This window comes from Protopterus annectens, chromosome 15.part0 (genome assembly GCF_019279795.1).
Source record: "Protopterus annectens isolate FY-2018-M chromosome 15.part0, PAN1.0, whole genome shotgun sequence".
Classification (NCBI taxonomy): Eukaryota; Metazoa; Chordata; order Ceratodontiformes; family Protopteridae; genus Protopterus; species Protopterus annectens.
Window position 1 is genome coordinate 618,072,994 of NC_056749.1, and position 16,850 is coordinate 618,089,843.

Below are 16,850 nucleotides of genomic sequence, written 5' to 3' on the forward strand. Positions count from 1 at the left end.
GCACATGATTCTTCTATTTGCGAGATATGCATCTGCATATGTTCTCTCACACCACAGTTAGTATTCCTGACAAAGAGGAGATTGCCAGCACAAGCACCACACCACTCGCATCACATAGCCAAGCACAACACACACACACCTATGCCGAAGTCCTCCATAAAAACTTACCTAAACAGTAGAGACCTACCTCTAAAACACACTCACAAGCAGTCCACATGCAACACCAAACATATCGCACACAAGCAGACAACACACTGGTGTTTCAAAAACACAGCCCATAAGGCAAAACTGTGTGTGGTAGGGTGGCCTAATGGTTAAGGTGTTTGCCTTACAAACACAAGGTGTAGAGTTTGAGTCTCACAAGGGATAATTGGCTAGGCTTAAAATGGCTCACAAGGGCAATTAGCTTAGTACCAATCTATGAACCTATGAAAACAATAAACCAACACAGCCCACAAGGCCTAACAATAAACCAAGCATATTAGTCATTGGCAACTCGGTTGTAAGACACACCAATGTCCCCCTTACCAGGGTCAACAAGGAGAAGGTTATGATCAGTTGTCTCACTGGTGTCAGAGTCCACCATATTACACATGCACTTAAGTCTCTCTACAACAAGTACAAGTATGACTCTGTGATTGTCCTTGTTGGTGTGAATGACATGAGCTGTACCTCCCTGGACTATATGAAGAGCACTTGCCCCCACCCAGTTTGGATTTGTCAAGGTTGGATCTTGCTTGTTGAACCAGGTTGACTTCTTTGAGACTTGTCACCAAGGCCCTGGATGAGAGAAAGTCGGTACATACAGCTTACCTTGACTTGGCCAAAGCCTTTGACACAATCTCCCACTCTGGCATCATGGAAAAGCTAACACGACTTGGCATAAATCCCTATCTCATCAGGTGGGTGGCCAACTGGCTCACCGACAGGAACCACAAGATCAAAATAGGTGCCTCCACCTCCAGTAGTAGACCTGTCACTAGTGGTGCTGCCCAGTAATCTGTCCTGGAAACCCTACTGTCTGCCATCTACTTCTTAGAGGTCCAGGCAAAGACAAAAGGCCTGTGGCTAACTAAGTTTGTGGATAACTGTAGATTGGGTGCTGTCATTGACTTCCCAGATTATGTTAACATACTGTAAAAGGGTCTCACAGCAACAAATGATTAGCACCAAAGTCATTTTCTCAAGTTAAACACAAAAGAATGTATCATCATACCATTTGGCAAAAACACGGCCACTACTGATTATCACATCAAGCACACAACCTGTGGTGAGAGACCTGGTTACTCAGGTTAACAACAATCTCACATTCAACCATCATGTATCAGCAGTGGTCAGAAAAGGCTTTTACTTGGTTTATCTCATAAGTACAGGGATTGCATACAGAAAATAGGAGGTTATTACCTCTCTATACTCCTTCCTCATTATAACAATAATTGAGTATAACGACCTGTTTGATATGTCCCTCTCCAAACATCTGCACCAACTGGAAAGGCCACAGAAATACCTCACAGAGAATCAATGGCTTCCAACACATGTCCTATGTGGACAGGCTCCAATCACTATCACTCTACTCAGTATCATACAGATTTCTCAGAGGTGATCTGTCTCTCGCCTACAAGGCAGTCTCAGACCCTGCACTACTAGAGATGCTCCATATCCATAAGTTGAATTTCTAGTGCATTACCAGCTCAAAAGGCCTGAATCTAATATGCAACATCAACAAAAGCTGCTGGTGAGACAGGTTTGTCTCCCAAAGGCCCTGTGTCTGGAATAGATTTCCTATACACATCAGATAGAGTACCTTGCTGACCCTCTTCAAGCACATCCTTGATGAGTGGAAGGGAAACTACACATTTGTCCCAGGGGTTCCACCTGTGTCCCACATTGACAGGGGTGACAGGTGCTGACTGAGGTTTCTTTTCTGTGATAGTGTTGTTCTTATGCATGTCCTCAGTCACCTGAGGACATCTACCATATATAACGGACATGATGTAGCATTAACAACTCGCACAGATCTGATGCACACAGCCAGGGTATCACTAGTGTCCATTTAGAAAAGGACTATGCTGACATGTTGGTCTACCTCAGAAATGAGAGCCACCCTGTGGCTATGCATTCATGCATCTGGTGCTGTTTCCTGCCCCCCCAAACTAAAATGGATGCATGTTTCTATACAACCTTCTACAGGAACATAGTCTGTATAGAGGGTGGGTTGAAGATATGTCAGCAAAGTGTATGTGCTGAATCACACAATAGACAATCTGTGATGTTGTCACAACCCACTGATTCTGTGTGATAGACCTGATGAAAGTAAGACACTGCATACTGCCTATCCAGATCTGGCATAGGCTTTGGACACAATCCCCCACACAGATATCATTGATAAACTCTCTCAGCTGGGGATTAATGCTTTCGTCACTAGATGTGTAACTAGTTGGATCACTGACAGAACACATACTGTGAAAGTTGGTGACTCGACCTGAACCAGTAGACCGGTCACCATTGGCATACCAAAAAGATCTGCGTTTGGCCCTTTACTGTTTGAAATCTATTTCTCGACAGTTCAGGCTAAAGTATATGGCCTTTGGCTTACAGCATTTGCTGGTTCTTGCATACTGGCTGCAATCATTGAGTCCACCTATTATGAGATACTACAGGAGGGGCTAACACAATCTGCGGTGATGGTGCTCTGGTAGCGTTGTCGCCTCAAAGTAAAACGCTGTCCGGTTCGATTCTCAGCTAGAGCGTCTTCTGTGTGGACACACGCATGAATGGGCATACCTTCGTTGAAGGTTATGCATCAGGGCTGGCAACTCGGCACATAAAAATCTTCTGCCAATCATTAGCGGTCCAGAGTTCCACTGTGGTGACCCCTAACTGGGAAAAGCCGAAAGAGACAACAACAACAGGAGGGGCTAACACAGATGTGAGTGGTGACAAAGCCACATGGTCTACAAATAAATGAAAAAAGTGTCTTTATTTTGTCCTTGTGCAAAGTGGAATTCCCTGCTAATTACAGCATTGACAACAGTTCTGCTGTGCTAAAACCCAGTGATGCAAGTACTGGGAACACATTTAGATAGCAATCTAAATTTTGACCACAAAGTGTCTGCAGTGGTACTGAAAGCTGAAGTTGTGCACATCATAAGTCACACCATTGTATTCAGGTCTGAGGATTATATTACAGCAATGTACTCAAACTTCATTAGAACATTAATAGAATGGAATGCTCTCTTTTGCATGTACCTCACCAGACACATAATGCAGCTGGAGAGATCACAGGGGTTTCTCACCAGGAAAACACAGGGCCTACAAACTATGCCATGATATACGAGGATAGACTGGAACGAATTTCATGATAATCTGTATTGTATAGGATGAGATGAGGTCTGTCTTGCCTCCAGACCAGTATCTAACCCTGCTCTGGTGGGAATAGTGCACATCTACAAATCAGATATATAGCTGCTGACATCAGAATTGTCTGCTGAGTAGAAGATGGCAATAAGTGTCCCACATAGTGCTGTAAAAGGCTCTCTGTAATGTCAAGCAAGTGCCCAAGCACACACACACATATACATTCTCCAGCTGACTGCAGTGAGAACAGAACCCCTACCCAAGTACACAGATGACAGAACTCTGTATTTAAGGCAAGTGCCACAGCACAAGTCTGATTTGGACCATATCAGACAACACTTTAAGGCTGATGAAATAAGCAGTGTCTGGTGAAGAGAATATGGTAATAACAGTGATGCACATGCTGGTGTAAAAGCCTATCTGTAATGTCAAGCAAGTTCACACACACACAAACCCCAGTTGACTGCAGAGGAAACAGAACCATTACCTATCTTAAGTACACAGACTACAGAACTCTGTATTTAAAGCACGCACTACAACACAAGTCTGACTTGAACTGTCTCGGACAGTACTTATGACCAGTGTCTGGTAAGAAGAATATGGTAATAACAGTGTTCCACATGCTGGTGTAAAAGACTATCTGTAATGTCAAGCAAGTGCACAAACATGCACACACCAGTTGACCGCAGTGGGAACAAAACCTCTACCTAAGTAAATAGACTGAAGAACTCTGTATTTAAGGCAAGTGACACAGCTCAAGTCTGACTTTGACTTTGTCTCAAACAGCACTTTATAGCATACGTGCTGATGTAAAAGTCTGTAATGTCAAGTAAGTGCAGAAATGCACACACTGACTAGTTGACTGCAGTGAGAACAGAACCCCTACCTATGTACACAGACTACGAAGCTCAATATTGCTGCACAAGTCTGACTTTTACAAGGCTGCAAGACCACTTATAGTGGATATCAACAGTGCATGTTGGGGAGAAGATGTTGGAAGGCCTGCATGAAATGCATATGGATGCATGTGCAAGTGTCAAAATACTGTCAATTCATGGAATTGCAGTGGTAAATGTAGGAAACACACTTATGCTGTTCTGGCTAGACACACACATACACACACACACACACACACACACCTGAAAGCATTAAGATCATATCCTCCTATCCAAGTACATAGACTACAGAGCTCAGTACTTTATACAAGTGCCACAGCACAAGTCTGAATTTTACAAAGCTGCAGAACAGCTTATAGTGGATGACATCAGTACTGGATGTAGGAGAGATGATGTTGGGAGGCCTGCATAGGTTCATAGGAGGTTACTAGGCTAATGGCTGAAGGGCCTTTTCAAGCCTAGCTGTGTAAAAACCCAATTACGGTTATTGAGTATACTTAGGTCATCATTGTTAGCAGAGCAATTTTGTGATCAGCACAGACTGCCCCACACATGACGGGCATAGGTGCCACAGCTGGGGTGAATTTATGATCACCCATTCCGTTGTCAAGGCTGTGCTTGAATAGGGTCATTGAGAAGCAATGCTTCACATGCAATGGGAACCTATTGCAGAGGAGCAGCAATTGCTGGGAGATGCATGTGTATTTCCAGCAGGGTCTGTTTATGTCACAGCCCAGGTAGAGATCCTTGGAGCAAGTTGCTCTTGTCACATTTGATTTGCAGATGTCCCGTATTTCCAGTAGGTCAGGATCTGACACTGCTCTTAAGGCCAGGCACAGATCACCTCTCAGAAGCCTGTATGATACTCAAGACAGTGACAGGGCTCAGTCTTTCCATGTATGTCATGTTTTGAAAGCCCTGGATTCTCCTGGTCAGAAACCTCTGTATTTTTTCCAGTTGCTGAAGGTGTCTGGTGAGGTATGTACAGAAGGGAGAATTGTACTTATTTAGTGGTCTGATAATGGTTGAGTACAGCAGAGCTATGACCTTCCTGGTCTTGGATGTGATGCCCTTATTTATGAGATGCATAATGTAGCATATGTGTCTTACCACTATGGACATACATTGATCAAAGTTTGGATTGCTATCAACCTGTGTTCCCAAGTCTCACACCACTGAGTCTGAGCTTAGAGGGGTGCTATGTATATTATAATTAGCAGGGGTACTTTTTTGCCAAAGGGGAAATGAGGCATTTTTGTGGTAAGTTTCATTCCTTGAGTTTGGCACTAGCCATTGTCTGTGTCAGCCCTTTCTGTAATATGTTAACATTGTTGGGGGACTCTCTATGACTGAACACAGTTGACAGTCATCTGAAAGCTTGATAAGCCATAGTTCATCTACCTTTGCTTGGACATCAGAGAAATAGTTTTGAAACAGTAGATGGCCCAGCACAGATCCTGTGGTAATCCACTGGTAACTGGTCTATGGTTGGAGGAGGACTCCCCAATTTAATGGTGCATATTCTGTTGGTGACCCAGTTGACCATCCATCTAGTAATATTTAGGTTAATCCCAGATGGGAAATTTTCTCTGTGATACTTAATTGGGAGTTTGTGTCAAAGGGCTTGGCTAAATCAACATATGTGATATGTCCTGTCCCCCCAGGGCTTTTGGGACATTATCAAAAAAGGCCAGAAGGTTTAATAAGCAAATTCTACCCTTGACAAAACTAAACTAGATCAGGTCAAGAGTGTTGAAGGTTGCCTATGTCCCTATGGATAAAGTCCACGATAATTCTTTCCATAGCCTTGCAGATAAGGCTGGTTAGTCTTATGGATTAATAGCTCCCAGAGTCAGTTGATGGATGTGTGTAGGCATGTTAAACTGTGAAGATAGTTCTAGTTCTGCATGTTACCAGACTGATGTGCATTGCATATCACACACAATTTGATATTAATGTATGTAGTGTAAGTGATATATTTGTGAACAAGTACTGAGACACCAAGGTTGCAGTGCATCGGGAGGCAGCACATGGCTGCATTGTAAAAATGACACATATTGTTAGTCAGGACCTTCATTTTGTTATGTTTCCACATGTAGTTTCACGGCACAAAGAGTAAATAAACAATAAACAGCACTAATAAATGTTAATAGTGACTTTGCATACAGCAGCTGCAGCTGGTTTGTGCGACGGTTGGCAAAGTGTTTGCACATGCAAGATACACATTTCAATTACGTTCCCTGTTTATGTGTAGTTAAGCAATGTGCAAATGTAACCCAAATTGTTCAAGTCTGAGTGTTGGTGTTGAGTCTATGAAATACACCTGTTGTTTAGCTGAATCTGTGGCAGTAGGTGTAAATCCATTAGCACATTTATTTTTGAGCCCAGATGATGATGGATTTGAATCCAGGTGTGTCTACTACTTTTAAATAAACAGTGATAATGCAATGACAAGGATTCTTTATAGTACATTTGTTGCTGTGTGTTGTCATAGTGCAGTGGGTTTAAATGACATTGTGTGGAGGTAACCACAGCTTTTCAGGGCCACTCACCATCGCTTGGCATTGATGTGCAATGCCAAACTCCATGAAAACATGGAGACCAAAAAATGAAGGGATCCATTTCTTTTACTGGTACTTATGTGTATTGTGTGTGATTCTATTTTTTTCACCAGATTATAGGTGTTAAAATGGGGTAGATGGGAAAGTGGTGAAATGGGGAGCAATCACTGGGAAGAACAAAGGGAAAGAAATACAGGAACGTGGAGAAGGGGGGGTAAGAACCGTAGCTATACATTTCTTCAACAGTGAAAACTGATATGTGCAGGATATTGGCTGTATTTGAAATGTCACCTCAAGGGAGAGGAGTGGTAACAAAGTAATAATGTATATCAAATTGCACCGAATGAAGTGTCAAGAAGATGTGTGTGTGAAATGGAGAACTATGTATGGGACAATACTTTTTTTTGTATATATCTAATAACCTTGTCAAGTCACACACATACACGTGTAACAGCTCAAACTGTTATTGTATTTGTGTAAGATTCCTGACTATGTCTGAGCAGTACCTCTTCTGTGTCCCTTACACCTAGGTTTAAATCCCATTGTGTAAAGTCAATTTTCTCAGTGTATAATGGTAAAAACAAATGTGATTGGTCATTACATTTATGCCCCAGTGTATAGCTGCAAACCTAACTCACCTAACAGTTACCTTCCAATTTCCAATATATATTTCCATCATACATCAGTAGACACCCCTCAAACTAAGGCCAAGTGTCAGCTTAACCTTCAAATTGCAATTATTTAATTCCTCACTGCTTGACACTGCTGCTGTCCACTTACCATCGCACAAATGCATTGCTCTGGTGTGTGCATTCCTAGTAAACATGATAACAGGAATTGGCAGGAAAGCATGAGTCTACATTGCTCTAGTTCTTTTGGTAGACATGTCTGGGATTAGTGGAGAAGGTGCTAGGTTTAAGGCACACAGTTGAGGTGTCCAGGATATTTATTGGATTTCTGGTAAAACACCACAGCCAAAATCTTCTACATGGGAACTATTCTGCTCCCCAATACAAGACTGAGGCATGGAAAAGTTTAGTTCTATCTGTATCCAGTGCCATTTGTATCCTGCACACTGGAGAGCAATCTAGACAGTATTTTAATTACCTACAGAGTAGAAAAAGGGATACTCTGAAGAGCTGGTTGGATGAGTTTAGGACTGCAGACATCCCACAGCTATGTAAGTATCAAGTAAAGAGAGTACTTGTAAGACTTGTAAAGCTTAATATAGGCAAAGCTGGTATGCATAATGCTCTTCTGTTATTTTCTGTTTGTTTTTCTCCAGGTGTTAAGGATCAGGAGTTCAATGTTTGGTCCCATGAGGCTAGATTGGAGAGACTGAGAGAAGCAAGTGGTATGTATGTAGCAGAAGATAAGTGTTATCATAGCATTAAAAGTTAAATATAACTTTTTTGGTATTTTATATAGTTGTATCAAATTGACCATGCATATCCCAACTGTAAAAGCAAGTATGCATACATTAGTCTTTAGTGCAAACCAATTGTAAGACTCCAATATTAGACTTTATTCAGAGGTTGCAGGTTCAAATACCACAATTCACAACTGTACAATACTGTTATTTCTTCAATAATATTTACATTAAATTAAAAACTCTAGATCAGTGGCACAAATGCCCTACTGTAAACTGTAATTTATGAAACTGGAACATGCATATGTGCAATATATGCACATTTCAAGGATTACTTGCAGCAATCTGTAGTATAGTGAGTATCTATTAGGAGGTATACTTAAATGTCAAACTTAAGGCAAAAGAGTTGTATAAATTGTAGTAATGCATTTTATGTCACATATGATGGTACTAATTTTATCTCTTTTTTTCTCTCACCCCATCCCTTATCTCTCTCTCTCTTATTTTTTTTTCTTTTATTTTCTTCTCTCTTATTTTTTATTTCCTTTTTTAGTTTGTGTGTCATCAAAATGTGTATGTCATCCATGTATACCACATCACTAAATTCTTCACAGCACAGTGGGTGAGGCCAACACACAGCAACACATGAACTATAAAGCATACATGTCATTGGACTATTAATGTTTATTTAAAAGTATTTGAAAGTGTTAGATAAACCTGGATTCTAACCCAGTATCATCTGGGCTCAAAAAGAAATGTCAATGCATTTACACCTGCTGCCAGAGAGTCAGTTAAGCAACAGGTGTATTTCATACACTCAATACTAACTTTCAGACTTCAACAATGTGGCTTGTGTCTGCACATTGATTAGCTATGCGCAAATATTAATAGTATTGGAAATGTGTATCTCGCATATACGAGCACTTTGCCAAGTGTTGTGCTATCCTCCTGCTCATCGTGCTAAGGAAAAGTAATTATTATTATTATTATTATTATTATTATGTATTGCTGTTTACTGTCAATTTTCATCCTAGGACATAAAAGTATATGTGGAAACATAAACTGAAGGCCCTATCTAATAATATGTCACATATTTACAATACAGCGATGTGTCATCTCCCACCAAGCACTGAAACCCTGTTTTACCACACATATAGCACCTACACAAAAAAATTAAGATCCATTGTTGTGTGATATGCAATGCACATCATTCTGGTAACATGTAGAACTAGAATTATTGACCCATAAGCCTAAAAAGCTTTATCTGCAAGGCTAGAGTAAGAACAAGCATGGGCCTTATCCACGGGGACATAGGTGACCTTCAACACACTTGACTCATGTGGATTTTGTCAAGGGTAGATCTTGCATATTAAACCTAGTGGACTTCTTTGATACTGACAGCAAAGACCTGGATGAGGAATAACAGGACATACTGCATAGGATGAGTTATCCAAGGGCTTTGACACTAGGAATTAACCAGTACATTACTCGATGGATAGCCAGCTGGCTCTCAGATAGAACACACATTGTCAAAGTTAGGGACTGCATATCTTCCACATGGAATACCACAAAGGTTTGTGCTGGGCCCTCAACTGTTCAGAAACTATTTCCCTGATGCCTAGGCAAAGGTAGATGGCCTGTGGTTTGCCAAGGTTGCTGATGACTGTTAACTGGACACAGTCATATAAAATCCCCCAATAATGGTAACATATTATAGAAGGGGCTGACACAGACAAGTGGTTGGTGCTAAACTTGCAGACTGAGCCTTAAATAAAAAAATGCCTCATTGCCCCTTTTGCAATGAAGTACCCCTGCTAATTATGATATACATAGCAAACTCTAAGCTTAAACACAGCACTTCGAGACTTGGGAATACATGTTGACAGCAATCTATACTTCAGTCACTGTGTGTCCATAGTGGTGTGACACATTCTACATTGCACACCTCATAAATAAGGTCATCACATCCAACACCAGGATGGCCATAGGTCTGCTTTACTCTATCCTTATCAAACCACTAACTGAGTACAATGCTTCCTTCTGGCTGTACCTCACCAGACACCTGCAGTATCTGGAGAAAACACACAGGTTTGTGACCTGGAGAATCCAGGGCCTTCAAAACATGACATACATGGAAACATTGAAAGATCTGTCACTGTACTTATCATGCAGGCAGCGGAGAGGTGTCCTATTCCTGGCCTAGAGCAGTCTCATACCCTGTCCTACTGTAAATGCTAGGCATCGGCAAATCATTTGGGACAAGAATAACATGCTGCAGAAATCTCAAACTAGCCTGTAACATAAACAGAACATGCTGAGGAGACAGATCTTCCAGTGATTGGCACGTCTCTGTAATAGGCTCCCACTGTGTGTGAAGCAGTGGTCCTCAATGACCCTATTCAAGTACAACACTGACAAGTGAATGAATGATTGTAATTTCACCCTTGGGGTGTAAACCATGTCCCTCAGTCGGTGCTGCTCACAGAATCACTCTAACAATGACCATGCAACTATGCTTTATAAGGGTACTTGTGTTTTTACTCAGCTAGGCTTGCAAATGCCTTAGGACCATTAGGCTAGTAATCTCCTATGAAGCTATGAACTTATGAAGGCGCCTCAACCTCATCTCTTCAACATGGCCTGCTGGTATCATTCACTATAAGTTAACTTGCAGTCTTATATAAGGCAGAGATCACCACAGCTAGAGCAAGTCTATGCAATATAAATAAAATTTAATTCAGTAGTAAACTCTTTCACGCCCCAATGGACGCTTCTTCAGACTTTGGTGAAAACACAATATAACATCACTTACATTTATAGACATATACAAACAATCAAACAATTAAGCAATAAATTCATCAATCGATTAAACTTATTTTTATCACTGATGAGTATCTTAAGAAACATAATATGAAAACATAAGTAAAAATGAACCATTTGTATCAATAATTGATGAAAATGTCACAATAAAACTCAAAATGCAAGCTGTAAGGTGCAGGCAAATTATTCAAATATATATATTAAAATAAAAAAATTATATATATATATATATATATATATATATATATATATATATATGTGTGTGTGTGTATATATATATATATATATATATATATATATATATATATATATATATATATATATATATTAATAAAACCAACACATAAATACATATATAAACCTATCTAGCATATCTATCTATATATAAATATAAATATATGTATACAACTATTTCAAAAGTAATACTACACCTAGATAATACAAATCTATAAATATATATAAAATGCATAAATATATATATGCATAAATATATATATACACACACACAAGTCATAGAGAAACACTATATATGTGCCTACATATACATACACAAATAAATACATTCATTTATAAACACATTTAAGAATTCACAAATGAAAAATACACATGCATAAAAATACATATGTCATAGAAAAACACTTGCTGTTGGGATTGTGCTGCTATATTGAGGAGAGCTTTGCACACTTAAACATAGTGTGTTGTTTCCTGTATAAGGCAGGCTTGTGCCATGGTGCTTGCTTAAAGTATTTAGTTCTGTAGTCTGTATACTTAGATAGGGGTTCTATTGTTACTGCAGTCAACTGTGTGTGTGTGTGTGTGTGTGTGTGTGTGTGTGTGTGTGTGTCTGTCTGTCTGTCTGTCCAGACAGAAGAGCAGAGTTGTGTATCCCACAAGTACTGCTCCATTGCCATGGATTGACAGTATGTTGATACTTGCACATGCCTACACATCCATGTCATGCAGGCCTCCCAACATGTTCTCTTCAACATGGCCTGCTGATGTCATTCACTATAAGTTGAACTGCAGTCTTGTATAAGTCATATTGTGCCATGGCACTTGATTTAAATACAGAGGTCTGTAGTCTGTGTACTTAGGTAGGGATTCTGTTCTTACTGCAGTCAACTCTGTGTGTGTGTGTGTGTGTGTGTGTGTGTGTGTGTGTGTGTGTGTGTGTGTGTGTGTGTGTGTGTGTGTGTGTGTGTGTGCGCGCGTGCTCTTGCTTGACATTACAGAGGGCCTTTGAGACCAGCATGTGAGACACTGTTCTTGCCATATTTTTCTCAAGAGAGACTGCTGTTGTCATAATCTATAAAGTGTTGTCTGAGACACTCCTAGTCAGACCTGAGCTCTGGTGCTTGTGGAAAGTATGAAATTCTGTAGTATGTGTCCTTGGATAAGTAGAGACTCTATTTTCACTGCAGGCATTTTTTTGTGTGTGTGTGTGTGTGTGTGTGTGTGTGTGTGTGTGTGTGTGTGTGTGTGTGTGTGTGTGTGTGTGTGTGTGTGTGTGTGTGTTCTTGCTTGAAATTACAAAGAGCCTTTTACACCAGCATGTGGGACACTGTTATTACCATATTCTCCTTAGGAGACACTGCTGATGTCATCAGCTATATCTCATTTGTGTATATGCACTATTCCCAGAGGGGCAGGGTCAGATACTGGCCTGGATGCCAGGATGTAATCACCTCATCATATACAATACAGATTACAGTGACATGGCTTTTGGTCTATTCACATACATCATGGCATAGTTTGTAGGACCTGTGTTTTCTTGATGAGAAAGGCCTATTGTCTGTCCAGCTACCTCATGTGTCTGGTGAGGTACTTGCAAAAGAGAGCATGATACTCTGTTAGAGTTTTGATGAGGTTTGAGTACAGTGCGTCATACAATCCTACAATCTGGATATGATGTGCACAACATAGGCTTTCAATACCAGTGTGGACACTTGGTCGTCAAAGTTCATATTGCTATCTATGAGAGTTCCCAGTGCTTAAATCACTCAGTTTCACCATAGCGGGACTTTTTCCAGTGCTGTAATTAGCATGGAATTTCACTTTTCAGAAGGACAACATAACGACACATTTCTGCATTTATTTGCAGATCATGTGACATTGTCACCAATCATTTGTCTGTGTTAGCTCCTCTTGTAGTATGTTATCATCATTGGTGGACTGAATGATTGCACCCAATATGCAAGAAGCAGCAAATCTGGTAAGCCAAGGCGATATACTTCACTCTGAACTGCCAAGAAATAGATTCCATACAGTAAAGGGACAATCACAGATCCCTGGGGTGCACCAATGGTGACAACTCTACTGGTACAGGTTGATTCAGCAACTATCATAGTATGTGTTCTATCAGTGAGCCAATTGGTTACCCATCTATTCAGATAAAGGTTAATCTCCATCTGGGAGAGTTTTGCAGTGATACCTGTGTGGGAGAATGTGTCAAAACCCTAGGCCAGATCACAGTAGGCAGTATGCACTCTCTTACCTTGATTTATGCACATCACACAGAAGCAATGGGCTGTGACAACATCACAGATCAACTATGGTATGAGTCAGCACATACACCTTCCTGATATGGTTGAATACACACATCAACCCACCCTCCACTTGGACTATGTTCTCATACAAGGGTATACATCAACATGTATCCATCTGAGATGGGGTGACAGCACCTGATACATGCATGTATAGACACCCTGACTCTCCTCAACATGATGACATGGACCTTTTCTCAATGGACAATAGTAATATCTCGGCTGTGTGCAACAGGCCTGTGTGAGTTGTTAATGGTACATCATGTCTGTTAAATCTGATATATGTCCTCAGAGAGGTGAGTGAGGGCATGTATGATGACAACACTGTCATCTTGTTGAACTTAATCAGGTCAAGACATTTGACACAAATCCACACTGTGGTGTTCAATCAGCGCTGTCAGATGCGGCCATAAACAGCTACATCACTAGGTGGATTTCCCAGCATATCACATACATGGCATCTAACTATATTGAAATGTGTGAAGTGACCTGTATCTCAGGTCCAGTGATCAGGTCTGTACAACAGGGCTGTCGGGTCCTTTCTTGCCTATTAGTTATGTGATGGACATTACAGATGACACCATGTGTCCAAACAGCTGCCTGACAGATTACAGATTGTGGGCAATCATAGACGTCAACTGAGATATTAGTATAAAGCAGACAGTATCAACACATACCAAAGCTTGCTCCCACAGCCATGACAACACCTGCTTTTTGTGTAGCAAGAAGAGAGCTAGCAAGTTAGGCTGGTGCTTGGCAGATTGTTTCTGAAACTCAACTGGAGCCAGCTTGGTTAATGTGTACTCTTGATGTGTCCTCTTTATATACCAGCATCCCACATTGGGCGGGCCTTATGGCCTTGGATTTTTGGTTAAATAGATCCAACTTGTACCCCCCTGGGATAAATACATTATTATGTATGGTGGAGCATATTCTTACCAAGAATGTCTTTTACTTCCAGCAGGATTGTTATTGGCAGCTACAAGGGACAGCTATGGGTGCATCTTTTGCACTCATTTATGCTGACCTCTTTATGGGATACATTGAGGAACAAATTATTTATGATCCTATGCACAATATATATTTACCAGATATGGATATATGGAGGAGATACCTGGACGACTGTTGGTTAGTATGGAAAGGGGGTCAGGAATACCTCCAGGAATTTATTGAACATTTGAATAGTAACATCTGGGGTATTGAATTTACTGTGGAGTACAATCTCAATGAAATCAATTTTTTGGACGTTCACCTGACAAGGCAGTCTGACAATACACTCAAAACGTCTATTCACAGGAAGTTCCCACAGTGCGGCAAGTCATCATCCTAAACATATTATCAGGAATATACCCGAATCTCAATTTGTGCGTATCAAAAGAATTTGCTCTTCTCATGACGACTTTAATAATGAACAAATGGATCTAACCAATAGATTTCTGTCCAGGGGCTATGCCTCTCAAATTATTGATTCAGCTATCCAATTCAGTCATACTAAATCCAGGGATTCTCTTCTTCAATATAACATCCGTTCCAAAAACCAGGATGTTGATCTATGCAGATTTGTCACGACCTATGGCAGAAACAGTGGACATTTAGTTAACATCATCAACAACCATTGGAACATACTTCATTCACATCCCCTTTTGTCTGATTACTTGGGAGAACAATGCTACTTCTCATATAGAAAAGGCAAAACACTTGGCTCACTATTTTCTCATTACAAAATAACTAGAGATATGCAGGAACAGTTTATACAAAGGACACTCACTGGTGACAAACTTACAGGCATTTACCCATGTGGACACTGCAGTTTTTGTAGTTATATTTTCAAAACAACTAGTTTTACCAGTAAAAATACCGGACAAATATACGATATTCAGTTTTTTGGCAATTGTAGTTCGGACTGGATAATATATCTTGCAACATGCACATGCCAGGCATTTTACATTGGCCAAACATCCAGACAATTTCGCATCAGGATTTCGGAACATCTGGGAGATATTAGAAATAAGAGATTGACTAATGCATTATACAGACACTCCATTAAGCATCAGACAGCTAAATTTTCTTTTGTTATTATTGACTGCAATACAGGAAATCGATCATTCAAAACGGGCTGGCATGAAATTTTACATGCTAAAGAAAAGAGATGGATTATTAAACTTGGTGGTCTCTTCCCGCCGGGATTAAATGATAAATTATAATTATACTTTTGAGTTAACAGTATATGTTAGATCATGTATTACCATATAACTTCTTGCATTTCATTATATTATTGTGAGGTACATCTGTATTCAGATGCACTATATATGACAAGATCTTCAAATATCGTTTGTGTCAAGAATTTTTTGTGTTATAAATCAGATTGTTGTTTCATGTTTTGACATATATCTTTACTATTATAATTTTGTCAGACCTTAATCTGTTAATATTCATTATTTATACAAGTCCTAACTTATGAACTTGAATATTCAAGTTTACATGGTGTTTTATAGTAAAAATAAAGACAATCGCTGCTATGAAGACGCTATAAATTACCAGCACAACATAAGCCAGAATTAGATAAACAAGTAAATAAATCTGCTGCTAATAGCCCCACGTAATAAGATGTTCTTCGTCTTCCATTGCTGCAGTCCTGACTATTGGGTATAGTCCGCGTCCCAGTCGGCCCGAATACCAGAGTATAAGGCTGACGTCGGTCAGGGCGCATTAGACTGACGTCAGTACGTCAGGGTACTAATGCGCATGACCGACGTCATATCCTCAGTCTTTTTTGCCGCATGGTCCGATGCAGAAGCAATTTTGCGAGTGCAGGTTGGCGTTCTGAGATTTTCGAAACCGGAGTTTCAGACCGAAACAGAGTTGGCTAAGTAACCCGCTAGAACATTTTGGTTTTTCTTGCCTCAGTATTTAACCGGATGTCAGAAAAAGTGAATAACTGTATTTCTTGTGGGAAGCAGATACCGCATAGGGATTATCATACATTGTGTATACCTTGTTTAGGGCCTGAGCACGACGTTGTTGGTTGCCGCTCTTGTGCTAGATTTAACAAAGCGCACTATTAAGAGGAGGCTAGATTGTGCTAGGTTAGTGTTTGGAAAGCGTTGCAATTATAATATGCCGCCGGATGCTCCGGCGCCGCTTCATCCAAGAAGCGCAAGGACAAAACAGTGAAGCCTAGGGGTGAGGAACCGGCAGTCCCGGACGTCGGTTCTTTAGTAGGCTCAGTGGAGCCAGAGGTTTTGCCAGGAGTCTCCGTGGAGTCTCAGGCAGATACTTTATTGTTACAGGATGTGCCTTCTCA

At 40.4% G+C, this 16,850-nt stretch overlaps 1 long non-coding RNA gene across 1 annotated transcript in view; it reads left to right on the forward strand.

Annotated features, from left to right (window-relative positions):
- LOC122789956 overlaps nucleotides 1-8,162 on the forward strand; it is a 1,068,191-nt gene extending 1,060,029 nt beyond the window's left edge. Inside the window, exon 3 of the long non-coding RNA XR_006362893.1 lies at nucleotides 8,100-8,162. This is a non-coding gene — a long non-coding RNA (uncharacterized LOC122789956). The remainder of the gene's footprint in view (nucleotides 1-8,099) is intronic.
- The last annotated feature ends 8,688 nt before the right edge of the window (nucleotides 8,163-16,850 follow it).